Here is a 16,125-nt window from a genome sequence, read left to right on the forward strand (position 1 = left end):
AGCTCGACCTGTTATCTGTCGGACGTTCGACGACCCGTGACTCCTGCCTGAAAGGGAGGACACTCAAGAAGGGCCGTCGATTCCCCGACGTGGAACGCTACAACACCAAGGTACTTTGGGGTTGCAGAACTATTGGAAAGTCTAGTGTGAACAATATATGGACTGGGCTAGTATCTTTCTTCTACAGGTTGCCCAGTTGGGGGGATCTCCACACAGAACTGTGTCTAGGTAACTGGGCCAGTATTCTGCCAATTGCTCAACCATCTTTCTTTCCTTCCTCTCTCTACTGCTGGTTTCCTCTTTATTCTGATCTGTGTGTCATTCGGACTGTATGCACTTTAAGGAGTTCTAATAACGTTGGTGGTACCACTTTAGAAACTGTACATATTTACCATTGCTGATTTTCGGAGTACAAAGTGAGTTATCGTGATATTGTATATGCCTTTGAACATTAATTATATAAAGACTGTGTTGTAACCGATAGTGTGTGGACATTCCTTCATGGGTGCTTGGGGACTACACTGTACTTAAGAACCAGCTCGCATCACCTCCTAAGAAGCTAGGCCTTGATTGCTCGTCCATTGCTACCGTAATAAAGAATCTTGGCAGGGGTCTGTGTGCCTCCCCTCTACCATATAGAGAGCGAAGTGCAGACCCCCCTCCGGTCTTTACAGGGTGACAATATCCTGAGCCTGACCTAACATGGTTTAGAGGTATGTCCAGGTTACTTCCACCCACACAGTAAAAATTATCTCATGTCATCCTGCCTATAAAAGGAGGAAGCTCAGAGAGAGTGAGGACATTCAAACTTCAGGACATTCATAATCCAACATCCAGAGATCCAGACATTCAAAATACACCCCGCAAGAACCACTGATCCAGAACCTCTTATGCAGGCAGAATCACTGATCCAGAATAAAACCCTACAAAAATACCAATAATTCAGGGAGAATTGAGGAAAGGATGCTGACCCCTTTGGGAAAATCAAGTGACCAGACCTTGCCCAGCTGATGCACCCCGCTGTCCACTATGACCAGACCCTGGTTGCCCCGCTGTTCCATTAAGGAAGAGCCTGCGGCCATGCAGTGACCAGATCCTTGTCCCGCTGTCCAGAGACCCTGTTAGCTGTCCAAACTACCTCACTCAAGTGCATTTGGTAAGTATCACCCTTCCCCAGAACCAAAAAGCTGCATACACTGCTCTGCTTCCTTGCATTCTGTAAAACCCTATAAAAAAGTCGACTTTCTCATCCGAATGCCTGTTGTTCAGTACCTTGCCTTGTAGTCTGTAAATGTCCTTGCTTCTGCAGCACAGCCATACGAATTCCTGTCTTATCCATTCAACTGCACATGTAAAATAACCATTCAGTGAATTCTGAGTGTCATTTCTCTCATTTTAAGGGGTTTCAGTCTGATTTTGGTCTTCCATTCAGGGGTGGTAGGTCGGATTTTCGATGTGATTTTTGCCTATGATTCCTGACTCCTTGCTCCTCCTCTCCACCCACACAAAACTTGGTTAACAGGAGTTTGGGGAGTGTTGCAGGGGGAACGCCTAACTGTGGTGCTATTTAAAAGTGGTACCAAAAGTAATCTTGCTTCCGTTCAATTCTGCATTGATGTGTCTGATGTTAAAAAATAAAAAGTGTACCCTATCATATTGCTGTGTAAATTATCACCACATTGGTGATTGCTGCCCGATATTAAGTCTGTTTGAATTTCATTTGAATCTGAAAATAAATAAATATTCTATTATTACACACCGACCTGGTTCATGGTCCATTGCGACACAGGGTGTACGTTAAGGGGGTTGTGAGACGGGTTGGCTACCTTCTCAAAGCTGAATCCAAATTCATGAATTTAAAAAACGTTTTTATTTTGCGTCACCTCCCTTATCAGTGGAAAGTGTCCTGGTCTGGAGTGTGCCGTGTCTTTAAAACCATAACAAGAGTTTCCTCTAGTTCCAAATCTGGCGACGATACTACGTAGTATCCCTGTTGAAGCACGATATTTCAGAGTGATTGACTTGAAAAATTAATTTTTCTCAATCCCATTGCATAAAGACTCCCAAGATTTGATGCCATTTACGTTTTGTCAGGCTAAATTGAAAAGCACAGGATTGCCTCAGGGGTATTGTGAGTCTCCATCAATTTTCAACAGGGTCCTGCAGATGGACTTAAGCCATATTGATTTGACAAGTGTCGTGCTGGAGTACGTAGATGATATTTTGGTCTGCAGCACATCAGAAGAAGAGTGCAGACGAGACTCGAATCAGCTAATGATTATTTTAGAAGAGAAAGGATAAAAAGTTGATAAAGAGAAATTGCAGTATTGCCAGGAACAGGTGTTTTACATAGGCCAGTTAATCTCCCATGAAGGAAAAAAGGTTACTCCAGAAAGAGCTGAGGCAATTTTGAAAACAGCAAAACCACACACGATAAAGCAAATCCAACAGTTTTTAGGACTATGCAATTATGTCAGAGCGTGGGTATTTGATCATAGTTCATACACAAGACCATTGTTGCAGGCCCTGAAAAAGGCACAGGTAAACCAGGAAAAGATTAAGTGGACTGAGAAAATGGAGGAAGGGTTTAATGAATTAAAAAAGGCAATTTGCACAGTTATTTTTATTTTCACATACAAATGGAACAGTCATGACAGCAGTATTTACGCAGAGAACTACATTGGAGTATAAGCCTTTGGCATATTACAGTGGGATTTTGGACCCACTAATGAGGGGTCACTTCCCTTGCAAACAATCATTAGCTGCAGCCACATTCGTTATTGAGAAGTCTGCCAGCATAGTGATGGGGTGTTCCATGACGTTATTTGATGAACATGCTCCATTTGTTGTTTTAGAGAAACCCAAAGGTACGTCGACATCTCAAAGAGCCTCTGCTTACGAGATGGTTATATCAAATCCAGCAATTAAAATAGTTAGATGCAAAATAGTGAATCCTGCCATTTGTGTAGCCAAACCACTTGCAGAGGATGAGTACGCACCGTATTGTTCAAATTATGAGTAATTCTATAACGAGATTCCAAGGGTGAAGGAAAATGCTCTGGCAGCAGGGGAGATACTCTTTATTGATGGTTCTTTGAAAATTTACCAAACTGATGGTGAAAGACATTCAGGGGCCGCTGTAGTAAGGCACAGGGCTAATGGGGAATTTGAAGTAATGACAAGTGCAAGTCTACTGTCTCACTTTTCAGCACAAGCTGCAGAATTAGTGGTGCTGATTGTCGCGCTCGAGAAACACGTAGACCAGGAAGTGACGGTGTACAGTGATTCCGCTTATGTGACATCAACTGTGCCCGCAGGGCTAGCACACTGGAAAAGGAGGGGCTACCTTCGAGCGGATGACACTCCAGTGAAACAGGCCACCTTATTGGACAGTCTTATTAAAGCACTAGAGATCCCAGCAGCCATCGCAATAGTCAAGTGCGGAAACCAAGCCGCAGACGAATAGACGAAAAGGATTGCATATTCATCTAATATAATGAGTTTTGACATGCCTGATGTGAAAGAGAAAATTGTTGTGATGATGGTTGTGAATGAATGCTTTAATCACTTACCGCAAACGCAACTAATGGAAGTTCAAGGTGAAGCCTTGGAGGAAGAGAAAGTCCTGTGGATATGGAGGGGCTGTTCTTTATCCCATTCCGAGGCATTGTGGCGACAAGACAGCACTGGTAAACCGGTGATGCCTATAGCCTTGTTAAGGGTGGCATTAGAACAGCTACACTACCCTGCACATGTCACTAGGGAGAGCCTTGCAGCAACAATTGAGGAGGACTTGCTTGAACCGGACCTGTTAGAACACATTGCTTTTTATGTAGTAAATTGCATCGTATGTCAAAGGTTTACTACTGGGCACATGCTGCAAACAGTCAGAGGAGTTATTCCTCGACCAAATGGTCCATTTCAGCATTTACATATTGACTATGTTGATATGCTGCCGGTCTGTAATGGATGTAGGTATATGATAGTGGTGGTGTGCCCCTTCTCTAGGTGGATCGAGACAGGTCCATGCACACACCCTGACACCACTTGCACTGCAAAGTTCTTAGTCCGAGAAGTATTTTCTAGATGGGGAATATGTGAGGTGTTGAGATCAGATAATGGCCCCCATTTTGTAAACGAGGTGTTTAAGCAAATTACCTAATTGCTCAACGTAAAACATAGGTTTTCTTCTGCTTATCACCTGCAAGCGAATAGAATATGTGAGAGATTCAACGGTTTGCTCAAAAGAGAATAGCTAAATTGAATCTGACCCTGAAAAAGGGGTGGCTGCATTGTCTGCCCCTTGCATTATATGCACTGAGAAATCAGCCTGGTTCTGACCACCACCTCACAGCCCATAAACTAGTTACAGGGAGGCAAATGAGAACGCCTATAACTCCTCCATCGAGGACTAGGAGTGATGCCCAGACAACTGCAGAATTGTTAGGAGATGAGTTACGTGCTTAGTAAACATGTACAACTGCGAGTATCTCTGTCATTTCAGATCAAGGGAAATGGACGGGTGTCGGTCTCATAACACAGATGAAGACCATACAGCAACCGGATCGGAAGGATTATGTGCACCAAGACTTTTTATTGGAGATCAAATTTGAATTAGAAACTTCACACCAAAGTGGCATGAGCCCAGATTTAACGCCCCTTTCGTAGTAGAGGACATTACTCCATCAGCAGTTAAGGTCCTAGGGAGACACGCTTGGATACACCTGGGAGATGTGAAACTCTACACTGGAGAGACCCCTGCACCCCCAACCTATTTGGAAGCAAGTCTAGAAAAAGAAGTTGAGCACGTGCAGACTCGATCGATGATGAGGAAGAAGAATGCAGAGACTGTCCTATAGACAGATGGAAGTGTACACTTGGGACTGTGGCTCTCCTGAAACACTCTTTGTAGCTGCTAAGCAAGGAGTGAGTGAGTTATTGTTCTTGGACCAGAGGATCTTGCTGATAGTGGACTATGAGATATTGCAGCCCTAATGAAATAATGCCAGATCTTGAATTCTTCTTTGATGATTGGTAGAGAGAGCAGTTCCCGACTCTTTTCTTACTGAGTTCCTATTTGGCCATCCCCATTGTGGTGTCTGATGTCAACACCCATCGGCTAGTTTTTGCTGTTTTCCTCTTCATTTTGCAAGCATATCCTGCACTGGTCGGGTGAACTGCTGATATTTGTGTTTTTCTGCAAGATCCTAAAAATTGTCCCATTGTGAGGCGATTGCTCTCAGCTGTCATTGAACAGATCCTACAATTGCCTGAACATCACATTGGACACACAGAAGGTTTAACGACTACACCCACACACTACTTGCTCTGATCTTTTACTACTTACTACAAGTTCACCCTTATCTCGTTTGGCAGAACACCAACACATATATATTTATGACAGATACTATAAACTGTCCAGCAATCAGCCAGTTACTTATGGACATCCTTGAGCAGATTCAAAAGCTGAGCATCTGACAAACTTGCTGATTAAAGCCACTTTTTGCTACCTTAAAAGTTATTGCAGGCAAGATGTGGAGTATTGATAGTAATAATAATATAGCAGACGAGAGAGCACAGCGACGTGCGAGAAACCATCACTGTTGGAGCCGGATGTATTGGTGTATAATATATTCATGCATCGTATTCATCATTATTCTTTTGTTTCTCACGATACATTCTGCTTATTATGTTGGTCCAAAAAGAGTAGTGGTTCCCTTGTATCATCCTATACAAAAGGAAGCTACGGACATTGCTGTTTTACGACAGACAAGGTCTTATGTGATTGTCCCAACTTCCATAACTCATGTGAAGGCACCAATTTTGTTGCAGTTATCCCTAGAAATCCTTATGCAGGAATGACTCTTATAGACATTCTTACTGAACACTGTCTACAGATTCATAGAGAGAGGCAAAAAAAGAGACCCAAGAGAAGTACAAGGGAGGAGTTGAATAACTATTTAGACAGTACAGCACATTTGGGGGAACAACATGTGGTATCAACACATGAAAGAGGTGGGAACGAGAACCTCAGAGGAGGATTGTTATGTATGTGCACTACTGCCTTACACTATGGGAAAGTCTAAGCTATTCATAGCCATTGAAACAGATGTTCACTCACCTTGCACTCTGCCATACGGGAGGTCAATTCCAGGGTCGAACAGCATCCTTGATATGGGTGACAGAATGGTCAGCACCTGATGAAGATGATTATGTTTAATATATAAAGACAAGAGCACACACCAGAAATCATGCAATAAGGTACAAACAGCCTGGTATGAAGGGAGGAGGAATCAAATGGGAAATAAACAAGAAACTCAATTGCCAAGGGAGAGCTGATGAAGAGGTTCGAAGCTGAAAAGAAAGAGGACAAATTCAGATTTGGGGAACAGTGCTTTCTCCAGACGGATGCGTAGAATGTGTGGTCATATGTAGAGCTGTGGCAGGGGCTGGTCATCGCACATCAGTTATTGAACCAGTGGAAAATGGATGAAAACTTATGGCCAAAGCTTGCAAAGCTTTTGACATGGGTTGAAGATAAAGGCGGCCTGTTGCAGATAGTGCCTTTGGCTAGTGCAGGGCTATGTTTCAGAAATAATGGCACGAGAAAGGTTGGCGAGAATCAGCAATGTGGATGAATCTTTGATGTGCCAGGAATGAAGGATGGGACAGCAGTGACAATGGATCACTACTGGGCCTGTGGATCCAGAGCTTATATGAAGCTTCCCAGAGATTGGGGAAGACTGTGTTCTATAGTGATCATTCATGTTCCAGCGTTGGTGATTCCTAAAAGTGACTTGAACATTAGTGAGTTTACAGAAGCAGATGCTCACCTGAGGAAGAAAAGATCTGTTGAGCTCCTGAGTCGAATGAAGAGGGAGAATTATTTCTCAGCTAAATCAATAGAAGCCTTTGATGCCATACCATATGAACACAGATTGTTCAGTCAGACGTCATCAATATTCACAACGATCTTTATGCCCAGGATCCATATGGCAGCAAACACTAAATGGTTACAAATAACCAGATGGGAGCTTTTGCAGACAATCAACACTACAATAAAGGTATTCAATGCTATCAAGGAGGAGCTGAGAGCCATAAGACTGTTGACTCTACAGAACAGATATGTCCTGGACATGATCACAGCCATTGGTGGAGGTGTTTGTGCCAAAATCGGAGAATCATGTTGCACATCTATACCTTCTCATGATGATGAGAATGGCACCTTGACAGAGGCCATAATGTTGCTGACAAACCTACATGTCAAAATGGAAGACAAAGTGGAATACATTGCTGATGACAGCTGGTTTATGTCAATCTTTTCATGGGTTCCACAATGGATGGCTAACATTATAAAGTTACTTGGAGCACTGTTGGTGATAATCCTGTTTGGATTCTGTGTGATCAGGATAATAATGACACAATGCAAGAAGACTGCAAAGAAGACAGTAGGAATGAAGATTATGATTGACGTTGAATCAGGATTTGAACCAAAAGAGCTGACAGATGAAGAGATCAGAGACTACTTAAAGGCCAGCTATTCATGCACCTGAGGGAACAAAGTTACTGTATACAAGTAACAACAAGAAGTATGTGGGAAGATGGATTTACTACAGTCCCAATTGACTATGCAGTCTTATGACCTGGAGTGTTGATGACCATGTGAAATCAGCAGGATGCCTGAAGGCACTCATCAAAATATGGACTCCAAAGAAGCACTTCACTTCAGATGAGGATGTCTTGACGTGAAGGCGAGCATCCATGCACCTGAGGGAACTAAGTTCCTGTACCCAAAGAACCACAGAAAGTATGTGGGGAAATGGATCGACTGCAGTCCTAATGGACAATGCATGCATATGTCCTGGAATAAGGATGAGCATGTGAAATCTGCAGGATGTTTGAATGGAGTCATAAAGATATGGTTCCCAAAGAAGCACTTCTTCAGACGAGGATGTGAAGATTGATGAAAGTGGTCGATGAATCGGCCAGAGGGGGAGTGTTGAGAAGGAGCCAAGTACTCCCACCAAAAGCTCTGTCCCCATGTTGCCTATATGTTGGGTACCAGAATGTGAAATGCGTACAGTCCAGTGAAAATGCCTGTACTGCAGAAAATCATGGAAACCAGGTATCCATTGAGGAAACCCTACATCCATTTGTGAAGATATGAAGTAGGACTGACGCACTCAGAAAAGAGGAAGAAGCTAAAGAACAAACATTTTATGAGATCTGAAGAGGTGATGTCCAAGATGAGCAACATTTCGGGCTCGAGATGAAGATGCTCATGCTACAGAAACGATGAAGAAAATGCAAAGTCATTTCACAATTGTACAGATGCAGTAATGCAAGCAGGCAAAGTATTCTTAAAGCCGGCTACGTAGTGAATATATTGCAGCAATGCGCCAATGTATATGCATAGGAATGTATAGAATATGGATGTTCCACAATGCACTTTAACAGAGCTTGGACCCTGTGAAAAGACAGAATTTCAGTGTGGCGCAGTTGGAAAACAGTTAAATGGCGGAGAAGAAATCAAGAAAGGCTTGGCTGGCCCAGCACCTACAAGTCAAGGCCACCGTGAGCCTGGGTGTTCATTCAGTAGTTACAAATGTGAGAAAAGAACAAACCCTGTCTGAGGGTGGGATCAAAAATTACTGAAGATGTCAGAGGTTCATCATTTAATCATATTTAATACAGCAAAAAGCAAGCTCAGAAACATGGTCTCCAGTCATATGGTCAGATGAAAATAGACACTGGGTCAAGCTACACCAAAACCAGGAGACAAACTATGCCTATGCTCCCTTTTATTCTCAGGCACAGAGAACATTTACAAGGCCAAGTTCAAAGCTTAGTTGACTGACAGACTGCAAGAGTGATGATGGATGACAGGCTAATTTGGGTGGGAAGCTATGGTCAAGACCAGCCCATGAGCACCTGGGGTGCCAGCCTGCGTGCTGCGAGCATGTGGAATATTCCAGAGGGGTCCAAGGGTGCCAACCAATTATAGAGAGCCACGTAACAGAGAGCTATGTATTTTTTATAACCAATGAGATGTTGTGTATTTGATGATGCTAGTAGTGACTTTTATTAGAGGAGGGCTTAGTTGCCCACCTGGCAGTTGAGACCCAATCACTTCCCCAGTCAAGAATGGAACGTATACTTAGATGTTCCTCGTAAACCTTTCACTTTCACAAGTAGGTTTTTGTAGTTTGCCACATAGGATGACGTCACTAATGATGAGTTTTGACTATATAAACTGTGTTTTTTATAAATTGTGTTGAGTAAGAGAGAAATTGCGCGTACGTCCGTTGATGTTCGTTTTAACTCCCTGTTTTAGACAATTGCAAATAAAACAGTGCCAAGTTTTGCCAACTTCCTGAGTCAGTTTGATTATTGATGTTTGAGTATGATCTGCATCCCCATATATCTCTAAAGTACTGCTACCTCGTCTTAAAGGGTCCTTAGGCACACAGGTTCAAGAGAGTTAGAGAAACGTATTGATGGCCAGGCATGGTTTCTGATGTTGAGGGCATAGTAGTGAATTGTTTTCCTTGCATGAGTAGTGATAAGTCACATGTAACATTGGAGCCACCATTGAAACCGATCCAGATACCGATATGCGCCTGGGAGAAAGTGGCTTTGGATATCATTGGGCCATTACCCAAGTGCTATCAATGCAAAATGTTTAGGTTCACGTTGATAATCCATCACATCACAGAAAATGGCCATGTGAGCTGATGAAATTACAGCCACAGCTGTTGTGGAGTTTTTAGATGGAGTGTTCCATAGAGAGGGTTTCCCATTGGTAGTGCTAACTGACAATGGAGAACAGTTTAAGTCCAAAGTGTTTGCAAACTACCTGGGTAGTGCAGGTGTAAGACATGAGACCACAGCTCCGTATTGTCCCAGGCAGAATGGGCTAGTAGAGGGATTAAATAGAGTGGTGAAGGCAACATTACAGCTAGCTTTCATTTCCCAGTTGGATGTTGTGATGACGATGAAGGGCACAGTGTGGGCATGCAGGACCACAGCTCATTCCTCAACTGGGGTGTCACCATTTGTGTCTTGAAGGGAAGGAAGCCCATCTGTGAGTAAAAAGGCAGGAGCGGAGTGGCAGTCGTGCAGTCTCCCCTGGTCTGCTTGGTCTGTCTTCCCTGCTGCTGCTGGTTTCTAGAGGTGGAGCCCTCTACTCTTCCTACATTTGCTGCCTGAGACCGCGGAGAGGACGTGGAGTGGCGGAGAGTGGCAGCCGTGCAGTCATGGCTGTCATGACTGCAAAGACTGCCCTCCCCCTGTAATACCCCATGACGACGACAACCAGCATCTACGGAACATGCGTCCCTGCTTAAACCCAGAAAAACAATTGACATCTGAAATGCGAGCACTGGAGGAGTCCAGACCTACAGCTCTGAAATGTGCTAAAACAAGTATGCGGAAAGCAGACAATAAAGACACTGCAATACAACATCAACATCAACATCAACTTGCCGGGTCCGCCATTCAATCGGAATCCGATGGCACTACACAAGTCCTCCAGAATCAAACACCAGCCTCCCAACCTGAAAATCACCTGTGGAACACAGCTGAACACCAGAGCCAGCAGGGCCCCCTGCCCCCACCTGTAAACACCCAGCCCGCTCGCTTACTGGCTTTCCCCAGAGGGGGGGGGGTCGAGCTGGTGTTGCGGTGGTGTGTGCTCTCAGGGTGGAAACCCGGTCGTTGGAGGCTCGGGGTGGGCTGTGCATGGTGGACGTGTGCTGTCCCAGCTGCAGAGTGGACTGTGCCACCCTTCACTCGCTGCCGGGCTGGCTCTTGGTGGTGTTAAAGTCCGGTGTGAGTCGTGGGTGGAGGGGGCCCTGGAGCCGCAGCGGCGCGGTGAGTCGGGTGAAGGAGTGAACCTCCGGGCAGTCCTGGCCCAGGTTCACGCGGAGGTGGGGCCCCCTCCTTCTCCTATTCTGCGGCCGGAGCTCGTGGAGGCTGTGGCGCTGCCTGTCTCACCGCGTTGTGACATGGAGGAAGCCCCCGACACTGGCGTGGCCATGGAGACAGGGCCACGCCCCCAACTGAAACCTACACTGGAAACTCACCAAGAAGCTGAAACTGGAAACCCTAGGAAACGTTCTTGTTTCCCGACGGAAACGCCGCTGGCAAGGAGAAAGATGGGGACAAGAACAAAAGTGGACAGCAATAACAAAGCGTGCACAAATGACCTCCAGAAAAAACTCTCTCTATCGAAACAGGGATTCAACAAAGACAGAGCATCACATGGTAAGAAAACTGGGACCAACCCCTCCGCATTAACTGTTTTGGCAAACCTTTTTTTTAAAAAAGCAGGGGAAATGGCATGCGGGAACCTCGAGAGAACGAACTGATGCAGAATTGCCAGAAGATGTTCTGGACACCCAGCCTCTCAACAAGCAAAGGAGGATTGAAGAGGCGATGAGTCAGAAGACAACCCCCTCTACCATCACTTCACAGGATCTAGAACAGCCGGCTCAGATAGTGGTCTGCCCAGGGGGGCCTAAATCAACCGAACCTTTGAGCCCGGGTCTGACCATCGACACACCTCAAAATGTGAAAACACTGCTCCCTATTGATCTACTGGAAACTCCAAAATCACAAACGAGAAAATCACCACCTACGCTGTTAAAAGATCTGCTGCTAAACAAAGAGTCTGATGGCTCAGATTCTTTGGACCTACAACTAAACCCAGAACAGCCATCTAAAAGCAGCTTACCCTTAACACCATGTACACCACTGCCTCAAAGGTCCAGTCAGAAAGAGGCAAATTGAATGGGCTCAGATCCCCATAGCGAAAGAATGAGTTTAGATCCAAATGGATATGGCCCACAGGTTTCACTACAAAAAAATCTTTCCAACAGTCAAAGTGACCTTGAGACTAGGGAAAGGATCAAACCTTCTGGTGACAGTGACTCTCGTTTAGAAAAATACAGCACTTCAAATCCAACAACGCCATGTCATGGACACAATCGAAAACACTCAGTAACAAATAAAGACACTCCATCGAAAAAGCCAGATATTTTTTCAATTAAGTCATCACTTACGATTGCACTGGCCCCTTTCACCAAACTGTATGAATCCTTATATGACACAATGAAGGATCATACAACATTACAGGCTATGATCCACACCAAGCTAATTTTCCTATAAGGATGCGTCATGGCTCAAGGGGAAAAAATTAAAAACCCAAGCTCAAACACGGACGATTTAACATCACGTCTACTGGCCATAGAAACTGTCTTAGACCATTTAGCGAAACGCTGCAACCTCACCTCCCAAGAAGATACAGCAACAAGTCCATCTGCCATCATCGACTTAACATCAACTCACCAGGTAAACCTGGCTCCGACTTTTGGAGATAAGACTTCTCCCAAAAAAGCCCAAATATTACTCAACCAGGCTACTCAAGGGAAAACCAAGAATATACTGCTTCTAGTGGATGAACAGGTTAGAGACAAAGTGGCGGCACCTGGAGTTGTGGACCGAGCTTACTCGATCTTCAACACTACGAGGCTTAGACCTGAAAAGCCTCAGATGAGCTCAGAAGCCTCTAGACCCAAGACAGCGAATGAAAATAGAACAACGACGTCTATTTGGGAAAACTCAGCCACAAATAACAAGCCTTCTTCGCAAGACCAGACCGTTCACCAAGAGCGTAGAAGCAATAATCAAAACGAGTCAACCACAAAACAAAAACTGTCTGAATCACCAAAGACAACAGAGTAGTTTATGGCAATCGAACTGTTAATGAACCTCAGTCAACATTTAGACGATGTGACACCTTTCCCCATGGCAAAACAACCCGCACAAAACATTCAGAGAAAGGTCACCCCTGGAGCCCCTAAACCAGGTTCAATGCCTAGAGAAAACGAAGACGATGATACGTACTTGCCACCTTTTCTGACTTTAGAGGAACACAGGAAAGAAACATTAGAATCTGTAATATGTGGACCAAAACTGTTTCGCTAAGATCAAATTATTCTTATGCACATAGGAATTAGAGGGGCATGCAAAACAGACCCCTCGGCCTCTAAGGGCACAACCGAGAAAATTGGAAGACTGCTCTAAAAATTTGGAAATAGAACCTGTTTATAATAAACAATGGAATGAAGGTGCAATCAGCGCGCAAATCTCATGTATTCAGATTGTCTGAGTTAATCCAGTATAATTTCACAGTGAGTCTTATGGCTTGTCTTGAAATTAATTTTGCTAGTAGGAAAAGTCAGCCGACATGTGTTTCGACCCACTGGGTTGTTGTCAAGGCTGTGGGTGCGACAGTATCCAGAAAAAAACAAAAGAAAAGAAAAAGGAGGTTAAAGAACCCCAAACAAATGTACATGGTTCATAGTTAAGTTGCAAGCATCATCAGAAAGCATGTATACACATGATGGTTACAAAGATTGTGCAAAAATATACAATATTACATTGGATCATTACCACATGACATTTCAAAATAATATCATGTAAATACCCATACCATGATTCAGTTGACCGTCAAATGATGTCAAACAATAGGAGTTGTTTTCAAGGTATCGGATAAATCCAAGTTGTAGAAAGATTGTGGTGAGAAAAGAAGTCAGTTGAGCATTTACTAGGCATATACTATGATAAAACATGCACTAATGGGATCATCTCATGGGCCACCCAAAATTCTTAATGGTTAAGTATTGTGCTACCCGGGACAGGCAGTATACCCTGACGTGGTGATGAAAAGATGAAAGAAAAAACACCACTGTGGTCTGAGGGATGAGTATAATGGTGTGATACATGAGGTGCCCAACAATTGAAATAAACAAGAAACAGTGAAAACATACCAGCGATCCTGGATTATATGAGTAAATGGTTAGAAGTACAGTGTCAACCTAAATGGAAAGATCAAAATGAAAAAGGATATGTTGCAAAGTGAATGAGCTGTACTTTTGTGGCGGTACGAACTAGCGCACTATCTGCCATAACGACCCCTAGGCCTTATTTACAGAACCTGTTTATAGATTTCCACGGCAAATAAAAAGCTCAGAGCCGCTAGAACGAGGTCACCACAAGACAGAAAACGTGCTTTCTAGAAACACACTACAGGATCCAGGACTGAAGTTTACTGGAAATCACCAAGGTCTGACAATCCAAACTGTAAATGGGTCTTCAAACTGGAACAAATTAAGGAAAACTGGGACGAAGTTACTCTGAATAGAAGAGGTGTGTTGTCCCTGCTCCACTACATACCTAAACTCTGACAGATTAAAACAGATGGCCTAAAGATAGTGGAGCCCAGTCATTATCACGGTGAGCCATAAATCATCTCCACATTTCATGTAGAAGGGTGAGAGACCTTCTGATAGATGAAGAAAATGAGTTCTCAAGCTTGCAATACGACCTAATCATACTGAAGGAGCACACGTAGCCTGAAAAGCAAAATACTTACGGGCTCTCACTAAATAAAGAATCGAGAAAACAGAAAACTAGCGAAAACCACCAGCGACAAGAAAAACAACAAAGATCACATGCTACTCCCTGTACCAAGACGCGCGAATCACCAAGGGATCACCCTTTCACAGATCTGCCAGTGCCCGCCCTTCAATCGAAGGGACTGAGTCAAACACAAAGCACAAACTGACACCTGGGACAGAAGTAAAACCAAACTCTATAACCTCCCAACTAAAGAATGTTGAGCAACAGCGTCAAACTAAAACACCTGAAGAGTGTCTGGAAACTAAAAGGACGATCATCCAAGACATCCAGGCCAAGAAAGATGGTTTGGCATCCCGAGCAAATAACTCGACCTTTCCCAGTTTTTGGTCATGGCTCCCAAAAGCTTTAACAACACAACGCTCAAAGTAGCAGTTGAAGCCCAGGGAGCCAACCCTTCAGATGAATCTACACAGGACGCTGTCTCCTGTGGTTTGAGGGTGGGCTCCTGGAACACCAGGGGCTATCTTCATCTGACTACAACCAGCGATGTGGACCTGGGCTTCTATGATATCTTGTGTCTACAGGAAACATGGCTCACAAACAAACATATTTTAGACGGATACGAAACACTTCTAGCTCCTGCAAATAAGGGTGCCCTGGGCCGACCATCTTCCGGTCTTCTTATGGCTTGTCGGAATGGCCAAGGCCTCACTGTGTAACACATACTAGTCTCAAACTACTCCTTGTTAGCTGTCCTGCTAAACTGGTCCCAAAACTGCATCGATGGAAATCTTCAACAATCAATTCCAATTGCAGTCCTCAACACCTATTGGAACCCGGCAGCAATAGACCAAAACAAATACTTAGAACTAATTGAGAGTACGATTGACGACGTACGGGCAGTCCATCAAACCTACCACATCCTAGTGTGTGGGGACATAAATGCGACCTGTAAAAAACAGAAAATTAAGGTAAACCCCTCTTCTGGCAAACATAGAGGCACCGAATGGCTGAACCTGATGAACACGAGGAAGCTGTCCAGTCTTGATTTGGTATTCAAAAACCCGGACCGTCTTCCAACATAGTCAAAAGGCAAATCTCAGTCTACTATTGACTACATTTTTGGTGTCTGGCCCACTTTTGTCCTTAACTACCACCTTTGAAGTCACTCAAATAGCAGTCTTTTGCTGATGACTTGGAAGTCTATGCACTATAATCAAGATAGGATGAAAGTTGGGCTGGAGCAGAATAGTCAAGGAAACAGGCTGAAAATCACTGAAAACAGCATCAGAGAGCTATCCCATAAATACTACAAATACGACGATGATGGTCAACATAATTCTGTTGATTACGGGCCCTTGCTCACGGCATATAGAAAGTCCGGAAATAGAAAAAACGCCATGATTCCGACAACTAGACACACTTACGGTAAACTCTTGGACCTAAAACGATGAGAATTCACAAAAGCGAAAAGAAGAGCAGCGACATTAGAAACACGGCTGCCCAAAACAGCAGTCCTAGAGGCCACAAGAAGATACAAATCTTGGGTTAGATCTCATAGATGGAAGTTATACCAGCAAGACGTGGAATCAATCCTCAAAGCAATCTGCAGTAACAACGCCAGGGAATTTTGGTCCTTGTTGAAACCTACGCTAGCACCAAAAGGCGTGGCTATTTTGAACAGCATCAGCGAAGCCACTT

Source organism: Ambystoma mexicanum, chromosome 1p, assembly GCF_040938575.1.
Source record: "Ambystoma mexicanum isolate Mex_15411 chromosome 1p, UKY_AmexF1_1, whole genome shotgun sequence".
In the NCBI taxonomy this organism is placed as follows: domain Eukaryota; kingdom Metazoa; phylum Chordata; class Amphibia; order Caudata; family Ambystomatidae; genus Ambystoma; species Ambystoma mexicanum.